The sequence below is a fragment of the Echiichthys vipera genome, assembly GCF_963691815.1.
Source record: "Echiichthys vipera genome assembly, chromosome: 15".
NCBI lineage: Eukaryota > Metazoa > Chordata > Actinopteri > Perciformes > Trachinidae > Echiichthys > Echiichthys vipera.
The window spans coordinates 24998184-25024020 of NC_139840.1; the positions used below are offsets into that span (position 1 = coordinate 24998184).

Here is a 25837-nt window from a genome sequence, read left to right on the forward strand (position 1 = left end):
ATGAGGCCAATATCAGCTCTCCACACCCTTCCAGCTGGTTGGTCGGCAACAAAATTGTTTTTTCCCACCTTTAGCTCCTGCTTCAGAAATAACATTAATAATATATTAGCAAACTGTACTCAAAGCATCAAAAGTAAAAGCAGAATTCAGAAAAAAGCTATTATTTAAGCAATAGTTTACAACGTCTGGCCGAACAATGCTCCTTAGCCATGAGAATCACAACATGGCAATATGAAAGTTATAGATGCATTCAAATTTTAATACATTTTTATAAATAAATAATTGCATTCACAATAAAATAGGCCCTCCTGGGCTGGCTGTCTGCACGTACCAAAGCTGATGCTACAGAACGTAGCCTACACTAGCAACTAGCGTTTACCAAAGTCATGCAATAACACAAACTATCTGATGGAGGCAGCAGTACACTCCCATGTTCTGTGAGGTAAAATTACTGTTTTTGTCAAAGGAGTCTGGTGGCTTGAAGAGAGCAGCATCGCTGTCTGGCAGAATCCCGGTATCTCCATATTTTGTCATTTTTATTTTTCTACATGAATCAATGCTATTGGTCCCTCCTTCCGTCTGTGTGCTGGTTTTATATAGTTTAAACCAATGAAAATTATTAAAAAGAGCTTTTGACTAAATCTTTTAACACCATTGTATTCCAAAACTGTCAGCATACAGAAATACAAGATTTTCCATCCAACAGTAACAACAGATAACAAATTCAGCTCCCCATTGGAAATGGCTGTCCGACAGTAAAGCAAAGCAGTGGAAATATTCTAAAGATAGAGTAGACTTAAAAGGAAATTATACAGATTTTCAACCAGCTTTGTGCCACTGCAGCATGGGCAGTACATGCACATGAACAGAGATTTTGTGGTGCTGGGGGTTAACCGCTTGCCATTTGTTGAACATGCTGTTCACTTGCAGAGCTCCCCCTGCTTACCAGCTGGCACAACTCTGATGGATCTGGCAGACTAGGTGCCACTAGCAAAGGCTGTTTCTTCTTCTTTTGAAAGTTCAACGTTTTTAGGTGAAACTGAATTCTGCAGAGGAATAAGACGCTATGGCTGTTGCATATGGTCATTATATTATGGCTAAAAACCAATTAGATTGCTTGATCTGAGCTATACCCATTAAAAACGATTGCGTTATTATTATGGATTCATGTGTAAGGCTCTACTTGGTTGGTTATGGCCTTTCTGAACTATTGTTACACTGTTGGGTAGTGATATTATCTAAATACTATTGTATACAAAAACTTGTTCTGAGAAGTAACTAAAACTGTAAAATAAAGTTTGTATGGACTGACGGCACCTGCTGTTTCAGCTAACTTAAACTGCATGCCAAGCACAGCGTGCTATTTTCTCACATTCAATGTGGAAACACATTTTTGTTTGGCTAAATGACTGTGTGATGTGTACCTTGTTTCCATGAAAACACACCATTCAGATCTCCTGTTGCTCGGATGTGTCTAATCCCATTAGTTACAACCTGTGAATAATACGTTATTTACAGTAACAACTACTGACCATGGTGGAAAAAGCTATCTCAAGATATAAAAGTATAACAACCACAAATGTATATTTTTGCTGTTCAATTCTCTTTGCTGTTGGTGTTAAAACTGGTCCGAACACAACATCTCTTTCTAATGATTAGTTAGCTGAAAAAGAGAAAGTTGTTTTTTTCGTTGTCTTTTCTTAAAACTTAATCCCTTCTCTGAACTTTTGAAATTGCTCTGCCACAGAATTAGCCGGTGCAGTTTTTGTTCACTCCATTTGTTTTAAAAGAAAAAGTAGATAAGGTCAATCTTAAACTGCAATTGTTTCACGATACTAAATAGAACGGTAATAGTGTAGGTTGTTTTGGGAATCACTGACGACCTATTCTGTTGTCAGGTATTAGGACGTATTAAAATATTGCTACTATTGTTGCTTTACCACCATTATTATCCTTAATGTTATGTTATGTTTAACATTCTTATTTTTGTCATTTCTCCATCCATCTTACTGTGAACAGTACATGTACAGAGTCTTCTGCTCTCCCCTGATTTTCTACCTGGTTTTGATTCAGCTGATGGCTTACAAAAAACACAAGCGAGTGTTATCTTACAGCTTTAAGTCACAACAAACTTTTGATCAATGTATCAATGAGCATGTTCGACAAAAGCACAGGCACACGCAGATGGTTTCTATGGGAGCTTCAAAATTAGCTTTCAAAATCATTAATCATGATGTGGTAATCAGGTCTGTTTGAGTTTGTTTGTGTCTCCCTCTGAGAATCCTGCTGTTTCTAACAAATTAATCCCTTCATCGGGGTGGGTGTGTGTGTGTGTGTGTGTGTGTGTGTGTGTGTGTGTGTGTGTGTGTGTGTGTAAATAAACCAAATGGTCGATGTTTTGCAAGGTGTTGCTCTGTGTGATTTCTCCGCTCTCTTTTGAGATGAGAAAATATGCCTGTGTTTTGCTAATGATTACTAATAGAAAGGCATACAAACAGGGCTCTCCTCATTACTGCCTTTTTGATTTGCCTCAAGTTTCATCTTACTCACATTATATTCTGTGAATAAAAGAGTAACTGAAGCTCATTGAAACTTGCGTTATTTGATTCGACAGGTGGATACTTTATTGATCCCGAGGAAAATTTGGGCATCCAGTAGCTTATGAGACGCATCCAAAAACACAGACACACACAAGTCTAGATAAAAACATGAGAATAAGAAAACAGCAGAACAACAGAGAGCTGCCGCTATAATACAAGATGAAGATGTTGCGTGTGTGGTGATTAAAAGCAATGTAAGTAAAAGCAGTGCAAGAGGAATGATTACTATGATATGAAAACAAAACATAAATTGAAGCGAAATATATGAACAAATGCAGATTGTGCATACGTCCAACATATCCAATGACTTACAAAAGATGATTAAAAGGTAAATAGGTAAATTATGCAATTTGTGCAAGGGTTAAGGGGTGACTGTGGTTCAGGAGGTAGAGCGGGTTCGATCCCCCGCTACTCCACTCTGCTTGACGAGGTATCCTGGGCAAGATACCGAACTCCACATTGGATTAGATATCCAGTAACTTCCTGGCAGTCCAGTAGCCTAATGACAGAGTGCAGGTGAGCATTCAATCAATCTCACCCCCATAGTGGGGAGCGGTTTTAATGTATTTTGAAAATGTCAGATAACAATAAATAAAGCCTGGTAAGGCTGTATAGGGCTGGCAGTATAAGAAACACTGTGGGTGCATCTTAAAATACAGACATGTGAGATATAACTGGAGAGCTCCAGCATGGGACAGAGGAAGTTTGCAATGGAGAACAAACCAGTGTCTGTATCAGAAAACATTGAATACAACATATGGGCCCTGGTATTTATTCTAATGTCATCTGATAGTTTTGAACAGCTAATATGATCAGTTCATTAATATATCTTCGTACGTATATCATTGTCTTTCCCAGTTAGGCTGATTTCACTCAGACTCAGGTAGATCTTGCCGCAGTTGTGTTCTTTAACCCCTGCATGTAGCACAAGTAGACTTTAAATCTCAGTTATCACCGTGTTCCGTTGCATCATTGTTATGTTTCGACATTTCTGACCGCACTTGAAGGCAGCTTCTTTGCAGGGTGAATAAGAGAGAAAGAAAAGAGATGACGGGACTGAGCTGTAGTTGCAGGAGGAGGATCAGCTGTTATACAAACTCCCGGGAAGTTAAGTGCTCGTCTTTCACTTTTTGTTTTTTTACCCTCATAGTCTCTGGTTACAGTGATAGAGGCAGAGTGTTTACTGTTGACTGTACGGGACTCTCACAACTCCTTAAATGGACTGTGACAAGTTTGGTCATATTGGCCACTGAAGCGTGACGTTTGGTTGCGTTTGTCCGTCTCAACTCTTTTTTCACTGCACTCCCCTGCAGCTTCCACTGCTGCAGCCTTAACAGACAACTCATTCAAAAACAATGACTGACTGACTGACTTCCTATTGCTCTGAATGAGGCTTTAGCCAAACTGTAACAAAGAGCCTTACAGCTTAATATGTACATATCACCTGTTGGGTGTGAAAACTGAGTTAACATAGCATAAAATAAGAAAGCATGCTGCACACAGCCCCCACAGTGTGCAGTGGGCTATGAAGCTGAACTGAAACTAAAATTCATTTTGCAATAAAATATTATGTTTTTTTTGTTTGTTTTTGTGCATTTGTTCAAAACTAGAATGTACTTACTAATACTAGAGTTAACAATACAATGCATGTTATGTCCTGCAAAGTCACATACATAAGTGTTGTTCAAGGTCAAATCATTTTGGGTTCAGGCTGGCAATGTCCTTCCTATAATTTGACTGGTGCAATAACTGTGTGGGTGGGCACGGAAAAGCAGTGTGCTTTACAACTTCAATTCCAACAAACACACAGGCTGTTAACCAGCTGTTGTGAGTCAAATCACAGAGAGCTAAGGTTACAGGGCTATCTGTTAATGGTCATTTTTATCACCACATATAGACTCATGAAAGAGAGACAGCCAACCCTAGTTAGAAACGGTCCTTTTAAAGCGTGAAACAGATTTAACAGCTCAATAAGTCCCACCAAATGTTGAATGTTAGAAAGGGACAGACGGCTTACATTGCTAACGGATGCCAATGCTATGTCAGTGTGTTCCGTCAACATTCTCACAGTGTTATTTTCCTAGTTAGAAAAGCATCAATAAAGTTCATAGCGAGTCTTATGCTGTCTCTCAGCTGCCACTCAACTGATGCTATACTATAGGCTTATAATCATACTCCATCCAAAATGGCTTTATCCTTGTGAAAAATATGCACAATAGCCTTAGTATCATTATTTTCCTATAAGGCAAATTGAGAAGAATGCAAGTTTAACTTTAATTATTCTCTAACACAATTGAATTGTTTCCAATTGTCTGGAGGAAATTAAGTCCCCTCAGAGCCTCCACTGCTTCAAACCATGCTGGGTATGATACGCATATGATGAGATTGGATGACCGCAAGACAAATCATCTTATGCAGTTCCCAGTAAATATCAGGGTACTCAAGACCATCTGATCTAATTTATTTTTGGAACGTGGGGGTGCTGCAAACAAAAGCAGTTATTAGAGGGACTGGCTTTTGTTTAATAGCATTTATATTCAGTAGGGGTGTCCCCTACTAAAAAATGGTCATAGTTGAAACTGATTTTTCGTGTCTTGCCTATAGTCGACTGTTGTCGAATCAGTTGTTGTTTTTTTTTGCTCATGAAAAAACGCTCTGATCTGGGGTGGCGAGCCATAGTTATTAAGCAGACAGCAGCGGGTGCACGTGAGTCCAGCGCTGCGTAGTCACGCGTGTCAGGCAGAGGGTTACTGAGAGATGTGATTCCTGATAGGAGCATTTTATTAAAAGTATTTGTTTTTATAACGTGAATGCGTATTGTTTGTACTACTATCCTGGATAGTACAACTTAGTCTAAGAGGGGGAGGGGGCTATTCCTGCACACTAAAAGCAGTTATGTGAGTTATTTTCACATTTTTAGCAACAGTATTTATTAATATGCTTATATTTCTAACCACATAGGCTATTTATCATGGTTTATTGGGAGAAACCAAGCATCAATATGTAAAATCAGACATTCAGCACCCCCAGAGCCAGAATGGTATAATCCATTATCGCATGTTTTCTACGGGCTATAGGATTCACAAACGCATAGGAAGTGTCGAGGCCACAGCTTTAAATGACTCCAGCACATCTGCGCCCACAGGACATCACTAGTTCACACTGACCTGGTTTGATCTTGCTCAATTCTTCTCACAGTCTCTTCCAGAGTTCAGTAACTTTTGTGGGTTTCTTAGACATTACTTTGTAGCTGAGGATTTTCCAGAGATTCTCTATGGGGTTTAGATCTAGACTCTGGGCGGGCCATTTCATTGTTTCAGTATTCTGAGCTTCAAGGAACTGCGTGACCTGTTTTGCAGGGGGACAGGGGGCATTGCCTCGCATGAAAATTGCAGCTGATTGGGAGACAATTGCAGTGGATGTATTTCATGTTGCCGAAGGAGATTCACATACACATTTGCATTCACCCTGCCATGTAGCTGTACAAGAGGCCGAACCCCTGCTGCGGAAAACATCCCCCAAACCATAACACTTCCTCCTCCAAATTTAACTGACTTTTTTTACACACTTTGGCTTCAATCTTTCCCCAGTCCTACGTCCAACATAATGTTTTCCATCAGACCAAAATAAATTGAACGTACTTTCATCGCTGAAGTCACTCTGGACCAGTTCTCCTCTGTCCACACAACATGCTCCTCATGTCTCCACTTTTTATTCTTTCTGCTGATGAGAGGTTTGGTCACTGCAGAGGAGGCTTTCAGGCCAACTTGTCTTAAACTTCGAGACACTGTGTGCCGAGACAGATCCTTAACCTGTTCAGCACTGAACTGGCGTGCAACTCCAGCTGCAGTGTTGAACCTATTCCCCGTTGAGAGTTTTTGCATATTTCTGTCCTCTCTTGCACTTGTTTTACATGGACAAGGAACTTCAATTAATCTGTGTCTGTGTAAAAGTTTCAATATTCTTGAAATCACAGACTGGGAACGTCCAACCTCTCTCTGATGGAATGACAGAGAGGTCTTGATACTGTGAGAATATGCTATGTTTGTTATTTGTCAAGTAAAAATTCTGCCGCAAATTACCTATCATATGTAAGGGAATGGTCGCAGTAAATCAAAGGGGACTATCACTCAGCGGTCTCCCATGTTGGTCTGACATTTTTAAAGAACTGCATTTAAAGACAGGGTAAGGAAGTATTGAAATATTAAATAACACATTGTTAGTTTTGGTCTTTTCATGGGATTTGCTGACAGGAAATATTAGGAATAATGCGGTCTTATCTTTTGATTGTTTGTTAAGGTTGCAACATTAATGGATTGTAACACAAATGACAATAAGAGACAAGTTTTTTTCAAATATTACAACACTGACGTTCAAATGCATGATGACTAGTTCTGCTAAGCTTAAAATACTTTCAATTTCCGTGTCAGAGGAAGAGATTTAGAATTTCTAGGGTTCCTTAAGCATTGCCTATTCATCCATGCTAATAGACACTAAATGAGCCGTTGAGTATGCTAGTAAGAGCACACTTGGGGTAGTTTCTCCCTTTGAGGACAACTGTAACGTCTGGTCTTATTATGCAGAGGAGTTCTAGAGGTCACTGAAGTAAACTGGGTTTTAACGGTTCAATTCGGAGCCCGCCCATCGGAGACAGAATATTGAAAATTGAGTTAAAATTAGGTGAGATTGACAGTGTATTTGAGGTAATTAAGCAGAAAAGGCTGATGATATTCCCCCAGGTGGGCAGGGAGAGAGAAGTGGCAGGCAGGAAGCACGTTCAAGTCTGGAATTAAAAGTGATTATTGGGGGATGATGAGTTAGAAGAGAGAGGGAGAGAGGGAGAGAGAGAGAGAGAGAGAGAGAGAGAGAGAGAGAGAGAGAGAGAGAGAGAGAGAGAGAGAGAGAGAGAGAGCACCACATTTGGCCTGTAGGTCCCTCCCTCTCTTACTTGTCATGCATATTTGCTCCCATGTTAGTGCTGCTTATGCGACCTCAGAGCAGCACCACCCTCGTCAGCGCCGCGACTTTATGATGCTATAACTGTTAGCCATGACAATATGCATCCAATTAACAGGCTTTATGCGATTAGTCAGCCTATCCATTCATCTAATGTGAATCGCCTCATTACCGGATGACTTCATAAGGAAGATGATCTGACTGCAGACACACACATACTGACAATGACAAGGAGGAGGGGGTGCGTGGAGGAGATGAAGAAAGCTCATTTAATTAGAGAACCAACCCATATGATGAAGGAACCAATCTTTCCTCCTCTCAATGATAATGATTTGAAAGGACAAAACCATCAAGTTTGATAATGCGGGGTCTAAAAAAAATCAATTTAAATGTACAGAATATATGATATTGTCACTTCATATAAGGGTGTACTGTAAAGACTGATGCAGTGGAGAGTCTCTAAGCAGTAAAAGCCTGGAAATGACCATTTATTTTAGCTCTTGAGGAGCTTTTAGGATTGACAAGTTAAGTATGGCGGCTGCAGCCAAGGGATTAAAGAACAGAGATTCTGATTGGAAGAGTGAACCCCTAAATCTGTGGAGGAAAGTGAATGACTGTAGTTTGTACTAACGTCACAAGGTCTATGATACCTTGCCCACAAGTTCCTCAGAGATGGATGCATATAGTACGTGATGATGAAAAGAGCTTGTATGCTCAGTCAGCAGTCCGTTGGTAAATGAAACGAAAGGCTATCATGTCATGAAAAAAGAGGTTTCAACTGCTTTTAAAAGGTCTGTTTGGTGAAGTGCCGCTGCATGCTTGGTTATGAATCAAATTAATTTAAGACTTGACAAATACAACACACAAATATTATAACATTAGGTGTGTTTCCACTATGGTCGAATACCTGGAATGAGGCAGGTCTATCTCGCCGAAACGCCCCTAATTTGCATGTGAGTCACCCGTTTGAGCGGCTAAAAAATGGCCCCTGAGAGAAGCCCGGTTGCTCATTGGATGTAGCTCTCAGCGGGATGTAACGTGTGGTAGTACAGGCGCCACAACAACACGGCGAAGTAGAGTAGACACACACTCCAGTGGTGTAGTAGAACGCAATGCAGAAAATGATCTGTGCACACGCATCTTTGCACAGGCTTGCGGCCAGGTTAGATTCTGACCTGCGGCCCTTTGCTGCATACTCCCTCTCTCTCTCTCTCCCAACGCGCACACACTGTACTGTACTGCAAGCGGGGTGCAAGCAAGCCTGTCCGTCAACAAACACTTTTACAGCGCCCAGAATTTTTAAGGTGGAGTTTTTTCTTTCATGTTACTTGTTGACGTGAATCATATGGGCCACCTTAAATCAAACTACAACTATTCTGTATTTCTCTTGAGAAAGAATGGTGCACAGCTGTGTCACTGATCAGCTGACCACCAGCGATCGAAACCCATTCAGAGTGCTACGTCACCTCCGGAGTCTCATAAATCACTCTGGGGCCTTTTTTTGTAATGAAAACACGGTGAGTGTACGGCCATTTGAGAGGGTGTGACCTGAAACTTTCCAGGCGGCCGCATAGAAACAAGCCTATTACTGTATAACACGGATTTGACTGTGACAAAGATATAATGTATATCAATTTAGTATAGTGCCAATTAAATCCCATGCATTTTCATTTGATTTTCAATATATGTTTGAGTTACTATTGCAAAAATAACTTTTTGCAGTTAAAAATATTACACGTATGACACATTAGGTTTGCCGCCAGGTTGATCTACATGTACTGACTACCTAGAAACACTTTTCAAAGACTTCGCAGAATATGAACTACAACTTTTACTTAGCTGATAGAGCAGAGGTGCTGAAAATGGGTGTTGGGGGAGTGGGGCTGTGCAACAATATATATAGTATATCCAAATTATATTGCAAAGTAATAAGAAGGAAATGCAGCACAACTGACTACTGACTGTCACACTTTACACAACTAGCAGACAAAGTTAAGATAGATGTCTCATTTTGAACTCCAGCAGCAGCATTTTTTGTTCGTCCCACCTAGGAAATACATATATTGTAACTAAAATATAATACATTGTTATGGTGCACATATAAACATACATAAAGCAGAGAATGTCAGAGCTCGAACAGAGATGGGATACTGGTTTATTTGCTGCTGTGCTCTGGTTCTGGTGAAGCAGAATCTTGCTTATTAATGCAAGGGCACACCCCAGGGATACCGCTGAGGAAAAATACAACAAAACATCCCTGGGCAAGGTGAAAGTAATAAATAAACACAAACACACACACACATGCATGGATGCTATGAGACATGCTGGGCAGTCATATCTATTCACCTAGCCTAGCATAGTGCCTGTGGAAGTGTTATCAGAGCTCAGCCCTCAGCTCTACCCTTCCCTCCGTGTCAGTCACTCTCTTGCCTGCGTGTCTCTAACACTTGTCTTTTCCTCTCCCGGTCGCCGTCTCTTTTTGCTTCTGGAGCTCTGTCCTGCTGTTTTGGCCTCCGTCTCTTGCTCTCTCTCTCTTTCCACAGCCTTGGGGTGTGTCTATGTGCCAGCCATTGGAAGACGTTCCCTGATAAATATTCATTCACCCCCCACCCCCACCCCCCGCAGCCTCCTGTGTCTGTTTGAATGCTAATCAATTTCTCTGAAATTTCCACTGGCCTACTTGTGGTTTCAGATCCACTGCTCCCTCTCCTCGGTGCTCCTTTCTTTCTCTCTCCACAGCTTTCCTTTTCTTGCTCTCTTTTCCTTTCCTCAACTTTCCACTCATCTTTTCTTACCCTCTCATTTCCTCTCCTTTCCCTCTTTTCCTTCTTTCAACTTGTCACTTTTTTTCTTACTTATCCTTCCTGTCCTTTCATTTCCTTTCCTTGTTCCCCTCTTTCTTACCCTCTCATTTCCTCTCATCTTTCCTTTCCTTCTCACCTCCTTTTTCTATCTTTTCTCCTTTAATCCCCTGCTTTCTTTCCCTTTCCTTTTCTCACCTTTCATATCTTTCCACTCATCTTGACTTTCCCTTCTTTTCGCCTCCTTTCCCTCATTTTCTTCTCTTTCGTCACTATCTTTACTTATCTACTCTTTTCTTTTATTGTCCTCATCTTCCTTAACCACTCACTTCCTTTACTCAATCCTTACCTTGATTCCCCTGTCATTTGCTTCCTTGGCCTCACATCACTTTTTTTCTACCTCTTTTCCTTTAATCCCCCCTGCTTTCCTTTCCTTACCTCTTCGATTTCCTTTCACAGTTTCCATCCCCTTTGTCTCTTCCTGCATCCTTCCTATTCCCCAAGATTATCTCATTCTTATTTCACTTTTTCACTGTCCTGGATCCTCTTTTCTCCACACCAGCTCTTCTGTCCCTCTCCTCTCCTCTCCTCTCTTCTCCTCTCCTCTCCTCTCCTCTCCTCTTCTTCTTTGGTGAACCAGTGTGAACTTACATACAAACCCAGGTGAGAGAAGACATAATCCTCTACCTCTCTCACACACTCTCTTTCTCGTGCCTGTGGCATTCAGATGTAATCACTGGACAGGAGCATGTAGGAGTACAGCGAGTATGTGGAGGTTAGAGCGACTCGAAGCAGCTTCGATGGAAGCTTAGGTGGAATGAAGAAAGGAAGGAAGGTGAGAGGATAGAAGAGCATTGCCTTTGGTATGATTCAATGATGTTGGTTAGTTTTCCTTTCCACCGTGCGTAGGAACTTCTGAACATCTCATCTCTTCGAGGCTCTGAAGGCCACGAGATATGGTTGCTTGAGAAAATTGCATCATATGGAGGATGATTACAAGAGGAGAGGAAGTAGGGAAGGAAGGAAGGAAGGAAGAAAGGAAGAAAGTGAAGAAATTAAGGAATTCCGACAGTAGAAAGAGAAGACAAGCAGGAGGTAAAAACAAATATAACTCCAGGGGATGGAGGGAAGGAAGGAAAGTCAGTTGCAGGATGGGTGCTTTCTTGAAATATTAACAGTTAAACATAAAAGTGGACATACAGTTTGTCATCAGGGAAAAGGAGCACACTCGAGATATGCTAATGTGAACAGAAGAGGGAGAGAGGGAGGGAGATGGGGATGAATGGGAGATGGAAGGATGCAGGTTGGAAAAAAGAGAGGGAATAACAGATTAAAGCCTTGGAGAGAATCAGCGGCAGCAGGTTGTGTGGGAGCTCCACAGTCGAAACAGATTCTCATGGCTCTATATAGGTTCAGTGTGAGTAAAGGATATGCAAATGTATGGAGATGGGTAAAGAAGGTAGAAGGAAGGATTGATGCATTAGGGGGAGAAAGGATGGAAACGAGCTGCATGAGATTAATGAAGGAATTCAATGACCTGACTTGTGCAAGTGTTCTTATACGCCTGCAGCGAGGGCGGGCCAACTGGTTCCTGTAATAACAGACATTTCTCAGGTCACTGAAGTGATAGTGTAGGATTCTCTTCAAGTGGAACAAGTTTATTGGACAATGGTATTGAGCATTCAAAAAAAGAGCTACTTGAGATGTTAGATGCACTACGACAGCTTGGGTTTGGCAGCGTGGGCCTTTGGGAAAGACACAGTTTTGATAACCTGTGTGAGGCTTTTTTATAAAGCCCGACTTTGACTTTACAGAGGTGGGGAGAATAAAATAAATGAAATGGTGGTACAAAAATTGGATTGTAGTGGTAAAAAGAAGGCTTAAGGCTTATTAGCATGATTATAGCATTAGCATTGGTGTCTGGAAGTGCCAGTGGGTACCAAACTGGACAAATGTATTTCTGAGGAGGTTAAGGGGGAAGATACATTTGGATGAGATGACCGTAATGGCCTGAAGGATTTATGACTTTTCATGAAAATCCATCCATTAATTACAGTATCTAATGTACACCTACAATAAGGCCTTAATAACGCATCTACAATAGAAAACTGAGGTAGGGTATACTCTGGGCTGGGGTTATTTAGAGACACCAAATACCTGCATGGGTTTGGAGGGAAGAAAACTGAAGCGCCTGGGGAGAACATGTAAACCTCATAGAAAGTCTGCGGTCTTCTAGTGGATTCACATCCATATACTCTTTCCTTCGAGGGGACAGTGCTAACTGCACTGCACTGCCATGTTGCCTCTATTTAAAAAGGGGGATTGTGCTAAACTCACACACATTAGCATATTTGCAACAACAGATGCTTTGCCTTCTCCCAAATAGGGTTAGACACAGATCGGAAGCTGCCCGGTCTGCTGAACTGGCGTTTCTACCAGAAACATGATGATTTAACGAACTTGCCAAAAGAGATAGAGAGCTATAACATCTGTCCATCTACAGTGTTTCTGAAAGAATTAGTCCGCCCTACATGTGTAGTAAAATCTTCTGATGGCTCGGATGTGTCCACGAGGAGAAAATCTTCTGACATTTTAACCAAAGTAAAGGGCCGTGGACAAAATGATCCTTCTTGAACTTTAACTGTGATGTTTTACTTAGTTATGATTATGTAATATTATGGAGAAATGCATTGGGTCCTTACCCCAAGTGAAGGAGTTCAAGTACCTCGGGATCATGTTCTCGAGTGAGGGGACGATGGAGCGTGAGTTTGGCCGGAGAATCGGAGCAGCGGGGGCGGTGTTGCAGTCGCTCTACCGCACCGTTATGACGAAAAGAGAGCTGAGCCGGAAGGCAAAGCTCTGGATCTACCGGTCAATCTCCGTTCCTACCCTCACCTATGGTCATAAAAACTGGGTCATGACCGAAAGAACGAGGTCGCGGGTACAAGCGGCCGAAATGGGTTTTCTCAGGAGGGTGGCTGGAGTCTCCCTTAGAGAGAGGGGGAGAACTCGGAGTAGAGCCGCTGCTCCTTTGCGTTGAAGTAAGGATTCCCCCTGGGCGCCTCCCTAGGGAGGTGTTCCAGGCTCGTCCAGCTGGGAGGAGGCCTCGGGGAAGACCCAAGACCAGGTGGAGAGATTATATCTCCACACTGGCCCGGGAACGCCTCGGGATCCCCCAGTTAGAGCTGGTTAATGTGGCCCGGGAAAGGGAAGTTTAGGGTCCCCTGCTAAAGCTGCTGCCCCCGCGACCTGAACCCGGATAAGCAGATGAAGCTGAGATGAGATGAAATGCATTGGGTTTGAAACCAGGCTATGGCCAAGACAGATGGCCGTCCTCCACAGAGGTGGGTCTGTCTGACGTTCCTGCCTGTAATAGGGAAGGTTTTCGTTGCCACCGTACTCCACGGGGGAATTGTTGGGTCTATGTTTATCATAGAGTGTGGTCTTTACCTAGTTTGTAAAGCGCCTGAGATAACTTCTGTTATGATTTGGCACTATAAATAAAATTGAATTGAATTGAATTGAATTGAATTGGTTTGTTGATTTACCATAACCACTGTATTATTTCATTATGATGTGCCATCATGCCCGTGCATGTGCATATGGTCTTAAATGTGAGCTTATGGAGTGTTTATTCTGTACAAGAGTAGGTTTGTATGGACCCTTAGTATGCAATATTCAAAGAAACAAAGAGGATCAGAAGGCTATTTGTATTGACCTTGCAAAGATCCTCAGTTAAATTCATTAGCATGATTTCATGCATCACACCGAGATACATTTCAAATTAATGCCCGTACATTTACATACATAATAATGAAGCTTTAATATTCAACATTGGATGCCCTCTGACTTTCTCCGTATCTCACCGCAGACTGTGTTGCCTACAGCCGTTTCATAGGTCATTACACACCAACTCTGCACTCTGTTTATGCATGCAAAATGCATCACAATGCACACAGTTTAATATCGCACAGTGCCAGGAGAGAACAAAGGCAGAAGTGAAGGTTAATATGGGAGTCTGGGCTAGAATCTTAAGATATGATCCCATTTCAGTTAACAAAACACAAAACAAAACAATGATTGGAAAATGTGGATATCAAGTAGCAAGATCATATTCAGACAGAAGAGCAGTAGATGTGTGAAATATGGAGAAATATGGAGAGTGGAAAGTGGGAGGAATTTTGCCGTTTAAGGGAGAAAATGCAACATAAATATCTTCTCAGGCACTGAATTAAGCATGGTCTCATCTCTATGCATCAAACTACAATCCACACTCAAGCACATATTTACAATACCACAGCTTTATTTTTACCATTCCTTGTCTCATTTTCATTCCCCTCATCAGGACAGTAGGTAGGTAGGTGGGTCATTAACATTAGCATCTATCCTCTTCCAGCGTTTGTCCAATCTGCAGCCTTGTATCTGATTCAGAAGCTGCCACAGTAGTGTGAGAAGGCAATTAACCACACTAGTTAATAGGCAAGATGCGGTGGATGAACACAAGGTGTAGGTCTCCATGTTGCACCGACAGACTATTAGATAATACAAGAGTGTGATGTACTGCCTGGCGTTGGGATGAGACCTGCACCTATGAAGCCCTGTTGCTGGCTTTATTCTCGAGAGAACATTCAGTCCCAGCAGAGACATTTTTTATTCACGCGTACTGAAATTTCTAGATGACGATGAGTTTACTCTGAACTTACAGGTTGCAATGAAAAAGCTCATCACAAGGTTTAATCAAAATGAAGACTGAAAGATCAGCTCTGCTCCCATTCATCTAGGAACAGGAGTTATCCGAAAAATGTTTTTTTTTGCAGTAACAAACAGAGACAGCCCCCCCGCGACCCTGACCCCGGGATAAGCGGTTGAAGATGAATGAATGAATTGATGAACTTAGCCTGAGCAAGGGACACGCTGCTAGGGTTTTTTTGACGGTTTCCCTATGACAAGTAGCGAGGTGCTTTTCAGTGGCAGATCCTGCGTGAAGGGACTGACAGCAACCGCAGCTTCAAAGTCCACCACACGCCTACTCCGGATTCACAAGGGTTTCGTCAAGCACAACCTCTATTAATGAAACAGTGTTAAGTGTTAACACTGGCTCTTTTTACCATAAGCCGACAGATTTATTTGAAAACATTTGAGCCAGAAAATACGAATAAAGCAGTCTTTCAGCCTGTGTCTCTTAGTTGGTCTTGACCTCTGCCTTCTCTTCTGTCATGGCAACAGTCAGAAAAAGGTGGACTAGGCAACATTTTGGCCTAAATGTATCCACTCTACATAAAAAACACATCTAAGGTGGAAGAAGTACTCAGATGTTTTATTAAAGTTAATGGAGCAAAACCAAATGTAGAAATACAAAACACTGCTTTCAAAATGTTACTTAAAGTGTAATTCCAGTGTGAAATCATCCCATGATCTTTTACGGCAGTTACATACATCAAAAAGGCCATTGAGACTTTTTTTCTTCGCGTATAAACTGTAAACAGAGAAATACGGGAGAGTCGCTAACAGCCGGACGTGGCTAACACTGATTAGCTGGGGCAGCTAATACTCTTCAAAATAACAACAAACATCTGCCTTAGCATGAGAAGAGTCTCTACACAGAAAAGAAAGCACCCATGGGCTCCTTCCTTTTGAATTGCATTTGCTAATTGACTTGAATGGACTTTACTATGAGAGGAGCTGGTACAGGGGCCAGTAGGTAAGCCTTTCATGCTCTTTTAATAAACTCAATATATATATATATATGCTGTTGGGTAGCCTTGCAAATATCAACTATCCATTATAATTATAATGCTGCATCATTTATCCGTTGATTATATATTGTATTATTAATCTGCATATTAAAGATATCAAATACAATTTTCAACAACAATACTTCCCTCGCAGAAAATAGAATCACTAAAGGGAAGTACAAGTAAATCAAAATAAAGTGCAGTACTTGAGTAAATGTATTGAGTTAGGTTCCACGACTGACGTACACTACATCAAAGAAGATGACCCGTGGGTTTGAGAGCTTCACAAATGCTCAACAAGGGGTCAAAGAGCCAAAATGTGGACGTACTGTACATTTTTTCTCCTGTCCAATACAACAAGGTCTCTAAACATCACTGCTGATCGCATCAATCATATAGACTACCAGCAGGCACACAGTGGACAGCCCACTCACCAGCATCTACTATTCTTTAGCCTTCACGATGAGAAAAAAAAGAGCAGAGTGAAAAAGAAAAAGAGACATGCACCATGAAACTTGTAAATAAATAAATACTTTCATGAATAAGAAATATAGAGCAGGCATACACTGTCTCTAACCACCTGACATGGTACAGCATTGTATGCAACTTATCAGTGCCAATGAGGTGGAAGGTTGTCACAATCCCAGAATTTTAAACTTCAAAATAATATTAAAATTCCAATATGACAAGTGGTATTGAAAACCATCTTACTGAGGTATCACTAATCATGAACAGAAGGAAGAGGCAGAAATAACTACACTAGAGCATTAAGAAAGCACAGAATGACTTTGGATCATCCAGACGCAGAGGGTAGGTGAGGTCCACATACCAGATCAAAGGTCTACTGAAGGTCCTCTGACAGATCTCATTACTGTGCAGTGAGACACAGTCGTAGTGGGTGTTTCCGTTGCCATTATTGTGGCTCTGGCGCTGGAAGATTAGGTTGACATGTTTAATTCTACCTACAAAGCTCTGATTGGCTTGGTTGTGTTTCCAACTCGGAGAACAGCCAAGAACGAGCGCGTCATCAGACCTGTTTGAATCGATGAAAGAAATCCGGATGTGGGCAACTACGAGACATGATATTATTCTCATAGGGTCTCACATTGTTTTCATGTTTGTGTCCATATGTGGTCGGTGGAATACGTCCATATTTATATTTGGCTCTTTCTACATGCTTAATCAACCAGACTGGGTAGACTGGGATTCAGATCAAGACGCTGTGAACACTAACTGATGTGACTTAGCTGTGCCGGCTGCCACAGTCCACTGTAATGCGACCCTGGCAGTTCTCGTCCTTCTGCTCTATTTCAGCATCCACTCTAACCACAGACCGTATTAAAAAAATGAACGTAACCTCTCCGGCAAGGCCCGTTCTCTCAGCTTGATCCAATTGTACTTGCCTCTAACGGCCTACTGAGCAGACTAGCCAGTAGAGTAGGGCCATACTGCCTCATATCCACGGTAGTGATAAGAACTGACAACGTCCATTCAAATGTCTGACAACGGTAGAATCAGCTGGTCCAGCACAGATGATCGAACTGTGAGGGGGCATGGGACAGTTGAAGGGGCTAGCTTACTGCATGAGTTGAAATTAAACTGCAAGCCAGTATTCTAAATCCAACTTGAAGTTTGATTTGGTCCATTTAACAACAGGACAAAGTTCAATAGCTGTGACACAAAGCTCATGGAGGCAGTTAAGGTACTTCAAAACTCTTACCACCTGATCGCTTCAATTAACATCTAATAAAAAACTCCTCTGCAAAGTCAGAACCCTGAACACACAGACATGATAGAATTTTTAATATATATGCACTGTATATATGAGATATATATTGATATATAATATATATAGGCCAGTTCCTGTTGCTTTTCACGATCCTTCCACTCCAGCGCGGTCCACATGTCTAAGAGATTCCCCGACTGCGTAGACATGGAGAGGTTTGATCTTTATGGTGTCATAAGTTATTTATTTCTTTATATTGATTGTTTACGTATTGTATCGTGCCTATCTTTTGGTGTTTATAGATTATTTTTTGTTCCAATGCAAAGTTTATTGCATTAGAGTAATATTTGTGGATGTACATTTGTATATCTGTGGCTCTCCAGCTCTCATCACAATTCAGGTAGCGGGTAGGAAATACTTGATATCTGTATGCCTCAGTTCTTGATGATACACAGAAACCCTCTGAAATATCAAACATGGGATCCTACTGTCACACAAACGTGTAGTGATATGGACCCACGCCTCTTGTGGCGGGTGCACTCACTGCTGGATACGGTATGTGCATCTTGAGTGTTAGGCTCAGTTGCGTTCATGTGCTTGGTTGCCTGCTGAAACGTATCTTAATACTAGCACATTTCTGTACATAATGCATCCCTGATACTGCAATTATTTGACTGCTATCATTCATCGTCTTCATGAATATCATAACTTACATTTCAAGCACTTCTACTTAAAGATACATGGAACTCAACATTGTGAACGGCAAGGTTGACACTTGCTTTTATATGATTTCTTATTAATATTGTATCGTCTTTTTTTCTGAGTCCAGACGTTAGTTTTTTGAAACAGCGTTTCATCACAGTTAGAAAAAAAAAAAGTGAAATGAGCGCTGTCTTTGATGTGTGATTGACAGTAATTAGTGTAACTAGAAGTGAGAGAATGCCGACCTCTGTGAAGTGTTGAAAGAGCTTTTCACAGGAGAAACTTTCCAAGTGAGGACCAAAAAAGGATTTGTGTTTGTGTGCAGCACAACGTGTTTGCAAGAACAGAATACAAAAGGAATACAGAAAGGAATAAAGAATACAGAAAGGCAGAAAGAATACAACTGGGCTAGTGAACATTTACCAGCAGCATTTACCTACATTTATTATGAACTGAACCAATACTCACATCGACTGCTTTGTCAGAACCCCTTGGTGTCAGTGGTCAATGCATTGGGTAGCCCTGTGCATAAAACTGAAATGCTCCATTACGGTTGCTGTTTTAAACACGGGGAACATGTGGTTAACGTTGTGAATTCAAACAAAACTATGTGGTTAGAAGGGGTGAAAGAACAGGCTCGCCTGCAGTTACATCTTACCCCCACAGAGTCCGCTAGAAACAGCGTATCTCAAATCTTATGGAGGAAGTAACACTGGAGAAAGGGAATGGGATCTTTAAATGACAACTCTGTGGTTCTTTTCAGAGTCTTCCCGACTCATAAACTGAAATGTAATTATAAACATTCCAGCATCAAGCGAGACAGTGTTTGTCAGTTCTCCTCATTGTTTTCAAGAAGTTACATCAAATAAAATGAAAAAATAATCTCATCAAATCCCACTAGACAATAAGTCATCTCTGTAGTCCATACAGCCATATAAGCCATATTAGAACTACACAGACACACGCACGCACGCACGCAAACACACACACACACACACACACACACACACACACACACACACACACACACACACACACACACACACACACACACACACACACACACACACACACACACACACACACACACACACACACACACACACACACACACACACACACACAAAGAAATTTGTTAAAGCCTTTGATGAATGTGCATTCCCTTACAAGGAAGGACACACTGAAATTGACAAGAGAAATTAGATTGAGTCAATGCAGGTGCTTCTTTAATCACAGTAAAACCAGAGACCTATTTGTCATCGTTGGCAGCAGTTGGTCACACTGAGGGTTGGTGTGCATGAAGAAACAAACATGATGCACCACAGCACCACTCAGAAAAAAATCTTGTTACATCAAATGATCTTTTCCCAATCCTTAGTGAAAACAAGAAAACAAGATGCATTAAGGCCTAGTCCGTACGTAAACCTCACTGTCCAAATGAAAACGCAAAAAAACACATTAAAGCGCTGTCAACAGCATGTCAAACCAACAGGCAGCGAGATGTTGGCCAATCACGCCAAGACGACGATGTTGGCCAATCAGAAATCCTGAACAAAAGCCATTACTGGAAGTGTGCCTGGCTACACATGAATCACTCTGTAGCACATTTGGACCATCCGATGTGTCTGTTCCTCAGTATACCGGAAGAGTAGCTGTACATTTATGTGTAAAGATGTAAAAAGACCTATTAAAACAGGGTTCCCCACGCATTGTCCAGAAGCATGCAGCTAAATCAGGTGCCTCTCAGGTCAAGGACAGTAGCTTAGTCCATAGGTGACTCGGCTGGGAACCGGAGGGTAGCGGTTTGAGTCCCTGTGTGGACCATGAATGGAGTGTGGACTGGTGGCTGGAGAGGTGCCAGTTCATCTCCTGGGAACTGCCGAGGTGCTGTTGAGCAAGGCACCAAACCCCCAACTTCCCCTTGCAGGATTAATAAAGTAATTCAGAAAACTGCAAACAGAATAACGTTTTAACACAACTGTGTCTACATCAACTCCTGTTAGTAAGGTTAGAAGCAGCATTATTTTGACCACGTCCGCCAATGATCAAACATCGCCTCACAAAGCAGAGAACGGTGCACACCGGAAATCTTTGCGCTGGATCTAAGAGATCCATTATGGGTGACAGGTGTTTGCATCTGGAGCAAAGGCCAAAAGCCTTAAACTCGCGTACGTGTTTGAGAGAGTTTGGTTCTGATCAAACAACGGCAGACGGAGGTTTTCTCTCGCTTCTCTTTTGTTTATGCCGATCACTGCCACAGAGTGGAAGTGGAAGTACCACCCCACAAGTTTGAGTCAATGACAAACTCCAGGCTTAATCAAAACACATCTCACACTCACTCACTCACTCCCCCCCATCCGCCCACACAGCCATACATCTCCGCAGTTTGAGGATTCTGTCCATGGCCAGACAGCTTGTTGGGATTCAGCAGGGGGGACTCTTATCTAAAATAGATTGAAAGCATGCTGATAGACACCTTGGCTTAGGTAAAGAACATTTTAGACTGTCATAAGTCAAGGAGCCACAGGTGTGAAACTTCCTTATCCTTTTTATAGTTTACCTGACACGATAAAGTAAATACAATTTTGTATATATTGTATATATATACTTTTATAATTCAATATACTGTAAGTCCTTGTCCATCAAGAAATATAAAAACTAGTCCAAATGTCACATCTTCCGAATATAAGTTCTGTATATTTGTATGCACGATATCTCAGTGGTTATAAGTTTATGTAAATCTATGTGACCCAAACAAGATGTCACACTTCTACAGTCAAGTACCTCCAGTATATGCAGCAACATAGCCACAGGTTTGACACCAGAGCCTCTCTATTAGGCACACATTATCAATGAAAATTAGACCTCTTTACAGGTAAAGTACCCTTTAAATGTCCAAGACACAGGAACTCTGCATGCTGGATGTGTTTTCATATCAGGTTTGAAAGTCAAATACAAAATGTGTCTTGAGTGGACTATGGGCTTTCTATATCTGGGATGTTCAAAGTGGATTTCAATAAAATAACAACTATGTTTGAGTGTGTATTTTATACCTATTTGTTTGCTCAGTGAGGAAACCATCAGAATCAGCTGCTTTTCAGTACACAGCATGTGGTGGCCATTCATTCTGTATCTGGCGGCTGCAGTTTCATAAATTGCAACAATTGCAACAATCTCCCGAGATGGTTTGGTTTCCTCATAACCAAAATGCACTTTCCTCAGACAGCTGTCAGACACAACACAGTGATCACAGTGCAGTGTCACTCATTTGTGTCTTAACAGATGACTGTCTTTCATGTTGAAATTAATTTACATGGGCTGTTAAATGAATTGAAAAAAAAATGTAACCTTTCTGTCAGGGGAAAGCCACTGAAAACACTAGAACATCTTTTCTACTCAAAAGAAGTTATTTGTAGCATAATATACACAGCAGCCCTTCTGTATAGGAGCAGGAAATAAAGGACAAAGAAAGCAAGCACATTGATCATAATATGAAACTATCTAGCAGTAGAATTTATGTTGATTTTCCGCCGACCAAAAAACATGTGCCACACCCACATATACATGACTTATATGGATGGTTACCAGGCTGCTATAGTGTTAAAGGAGAGGAGGAGGAGGAGGAGGAGGAGGAGGAGGAGGAGGAGGAGGAGGAGGAGGAGGAGGACAGGATTTCATACATTCAGCACTTCAACTGGCTCAACCAACCCTTTGCTTCATATTTAAACTGTAAACATAACTTAGATCCATCCTGTATTGGCTTATGGCATAAGAGATTCTATTCAAATTATACATACTTTGTATTGCAATTTTTTTATATTTCAGAACTTGATAGAATATCCACTTTAGCTATACCACTGCTATACTAGCATGATATTCAAATAACCAAGACACTTCAACAAAAACCTTTATTTTTGTGAAATAATAAATTAGAGAACAGTAACAGTAGCAGTTATAAAGTGTTGTCTAATTTTGATCTCCAGTGTATATATCAGCTGATAAATGACAAAAAAAAGTAAAGATCAAGATTGACTGATATATCATTATCATATTTTTTCCTCACATAAAAATTGTTCGGCTATACCAGGAGTCTGCAACCCTGTTGGGCCTCATACGGCTCTTCACTCACTTTTCAGTGGCTCCCTGCAGCTTTGCCAAAAAATAACATGGAAATAAATGATGTGTTTTTTGCACAGTGGACAATCTTTCAAAGGGAGCACCTGTTATCCTGGAGTTCAAGGTGATTTTTAAAAAATATTATGTGAAACTAAAATACGCTCAGCACCTTTCCCTGCTAATCTTGAGTTTCTGACCTGCGCTGTCAGTATGCTAACCGTGGATAAACCCCCCCATAAAAGCTGATCGGAGGAGAATAGAGTGTTGCGTGTCACTGCCAACATTGATGGCTTACCTGTATGCTTGATATGTGGTGAGAAATTAGCGAACAACATTTTTTTTACAACAGGTTATAATAATCATAATAGTAATAGGAATTAAATGTCAACAGTTTTCTTGATTTTTGTTCTATAATTTCATAAATGCAACAAACTGTAGTTTTTTTTGTATATATCATATAACTATATAGACAACTTTATAAGCTGTGACATCAAATATGTTTTGCGGCTCCAGACAGATTTTACTTTGTGAAGAGAGGGCAAAATGGCTCTTTTGATAGTAAAGGTTGCAGACCCCTGGGCTATACCTTCCTAGTCTTCCTAGTGCACCGAATTAAATGTGCCTGGCTGATGCAATGCATGAACACAGGTTGGTGTGAAGCCAGTGCCCTTGTAACCAGGCAAATTCTACAGGCTGATGAGTGGACCAGGCAATCAAACAGCCCTGCTGGTCAAGCCGACCGACCAATTGTTCCAAAAATTGTTCATTAGCATTTAACACTCAGTGGCAAAACGTAGTGAGGTCAGTGATACAGTGCAGAAGGGGGTGGAGGTTTACACTTAACCACACTTTAACTATTCTTTAAACACCACAGCTGCTCTATACCTTCTAAAATAAAGCAAATAAATCCTAATTACCTCATTTTTTTTCTTTAACTTTTTCACGTAAGAACAACTTGGTGTTGGTGGTAGTGTTGTTTTTGGTGGCCTGTTTTACTTTTAGTCTAGTCTAGTTTTAGTCGACTAAAAGTCTGAGAGTTTTAGTCTAGTTTTAGTCAAAGAAAATTGTATATTAGTCTCTTTTCAGTGATGCAATTATATTTAATCAATATAATAAAAGTACCTGGTAGTATTGACGAAACCAACATTTTCTTTTAGCCAAACCCATGCAGATATCTTAAGTTTACAGCATGTACAGGTCTAGAATAAGTAATCCAATTCATGTTGATGCTAAATTCAGTTCAGTGTTATTGCTCTGTGAAATACAAAAGTAGTGAAAGTATTTGGCCAACAAGGGGAAGCTTAGTGCACTATAGAGTGAGAAAGTCAGGTAGGAACTAAAAACACACTTTACACTCTCTCAAATAAATACACATACACACGCTAGCCGCGCGCACGCTCACACACACAGGCACACACACACACACGCGCGCACGCTAGTCTCTCTCTCACAAACACACGCACGCAAACGCGCGCGCGCACACACACACACACGCACACACACCTCCTGTGGCTAACGCCAAAGCTAGCTTTAAAGCCCGACACAACCGTAGCCTCATGTCACATGAGCTTTCTAAAACAGAAAGTATCGCTACGTTAATGTCTTGACTCACCTAAATGTCATTATGGGATGCCCTGAGGTGTGTCTTAAGATCTGTGGTTTTTCCTGTGATTTTTGGCTGCATTTCTCTCTTTCTTTTTCCACAACACATTCCGTTTTGCTTTCCACGTCTATGTAATGAAAGTGTTTCTTCTTTTCCTCTCAAACACGACCCCCGGCTGGTGTCACACTTTGTTCTCATGTTTCTTTAGTTTAGCTAACGGTAACGGTGACCCACAGCAGCGGCAGCTTTAGAATCCAAATAATGCGCGTGTGGGGATTGAGGAAGTGACGTCGCCCAGACGCGAGACTGGGAGAAAACTACAAAATAATAATAATAAAAATAATAATAATAATAACGTGACCAAACGAGACGAAACAACGTTATTTCGTCTCGTTTTCGTCAACGAAAATGAAGAGACATTTTGTCTCGTTTTTATTGCGAAATTGCATTATATATTTAGTCACATGCCCAGCATTTTCGTTTTGTCTCGTCTAGTTTTCATCACGTGATAGAGGTTCGTTGACGAAGATATTTCGTCATCATTTTCGTTGACGTAAGCAACACTAGTTGGTGGTACATTATAGTTGCTAGATTACATTTTTGGAGTTCAGGGGAAGTTTATGGGTTTTATTTTCATGCCGCATTTCCCCAAGGTACAGTGTTGTTGTTTTTTTCCCACGTGCACCTGTTTGGTATTTTGGTGACTCATTGTGTACCACAGTGGATGGAGGCACTTGTAATCCTTCAAATTTGTGTCAAGACTAACTTAGTTTTGCACCATCTGTATACTCCATGCAGGTCGACAGTGCATTGCGCGTGGTGGGGCAGGGTGCTTCTTATAAAGGGAACGAGAGGAGCCGAGGTGATGGGTCACAATATTGTACTAGCCTCTAACTAAGTCAATGATCATTTTTTTTTCAGTCTTCTTTTCCCTCTTCATGCAGCGCTTACAACCTCAAGCAATAACTTAGGGTCTATAGCCCGTGAGTTAAAAACCCAGGGCTAAAAGAGTCTGGGAAGCACCCGCGGCTGTTTGTTAAAGAACCCCTGTGGAGTTGTCTGTGAAAAAAACAAACTTGCCAAAAATGCATTGTGTGGGTCCCTGAGCTCGAACAAATGGGTTGGATGCTTTCCCTTCCTCATAAAACATTTGCAAAGCTGATTTCTGAAGTATTTTGAACCCAGCATCGTTTACATGTTTGCTGGTACATTTCCGCATATTTGGGCATGTTATTTACACCTGCAGATCAGTGGAATAGATGGACACCACTGGTACGACTGCATCTATCTATCTATCTATCCATCCATCCATCCATCCATCCATCTATCTATCTGTCTATCCGTCTATCTATCTGTCTATCCGTCTATCCATCTATCTATCTATCCATCCATCCTTCCTTCCATCTATCTATCTATCTATCTATCTATCTATCTATCTATCTATCTATCTATCTATCTATCTATCTATCTATCTATCTATCTATCTATCTATCTATCTATCTATCTATCTATCTATCTATCTATCTATCTATCTATCTATCTATCTATCTATCTATCTATCTATCTATCTATCTATCTATCTATCTATCTATCTATCT

General features: G+C 41.1%; 1 protein-coding gene across 1 annotated transcript in view; it reads right to left on the reverse strand.

The window, feature by feature from the left end:
• Positions 1–25837, reverse strand: part of astn1 (astrotactin 1) — a gene marked incomplete at its 5' end in the record, with an annotated part of 377223 nt that overhangs the window by 109018 nt on the left and 242368 nt on the right. The gene's annotated exons all lie outside the window — the stretch shown is intronic.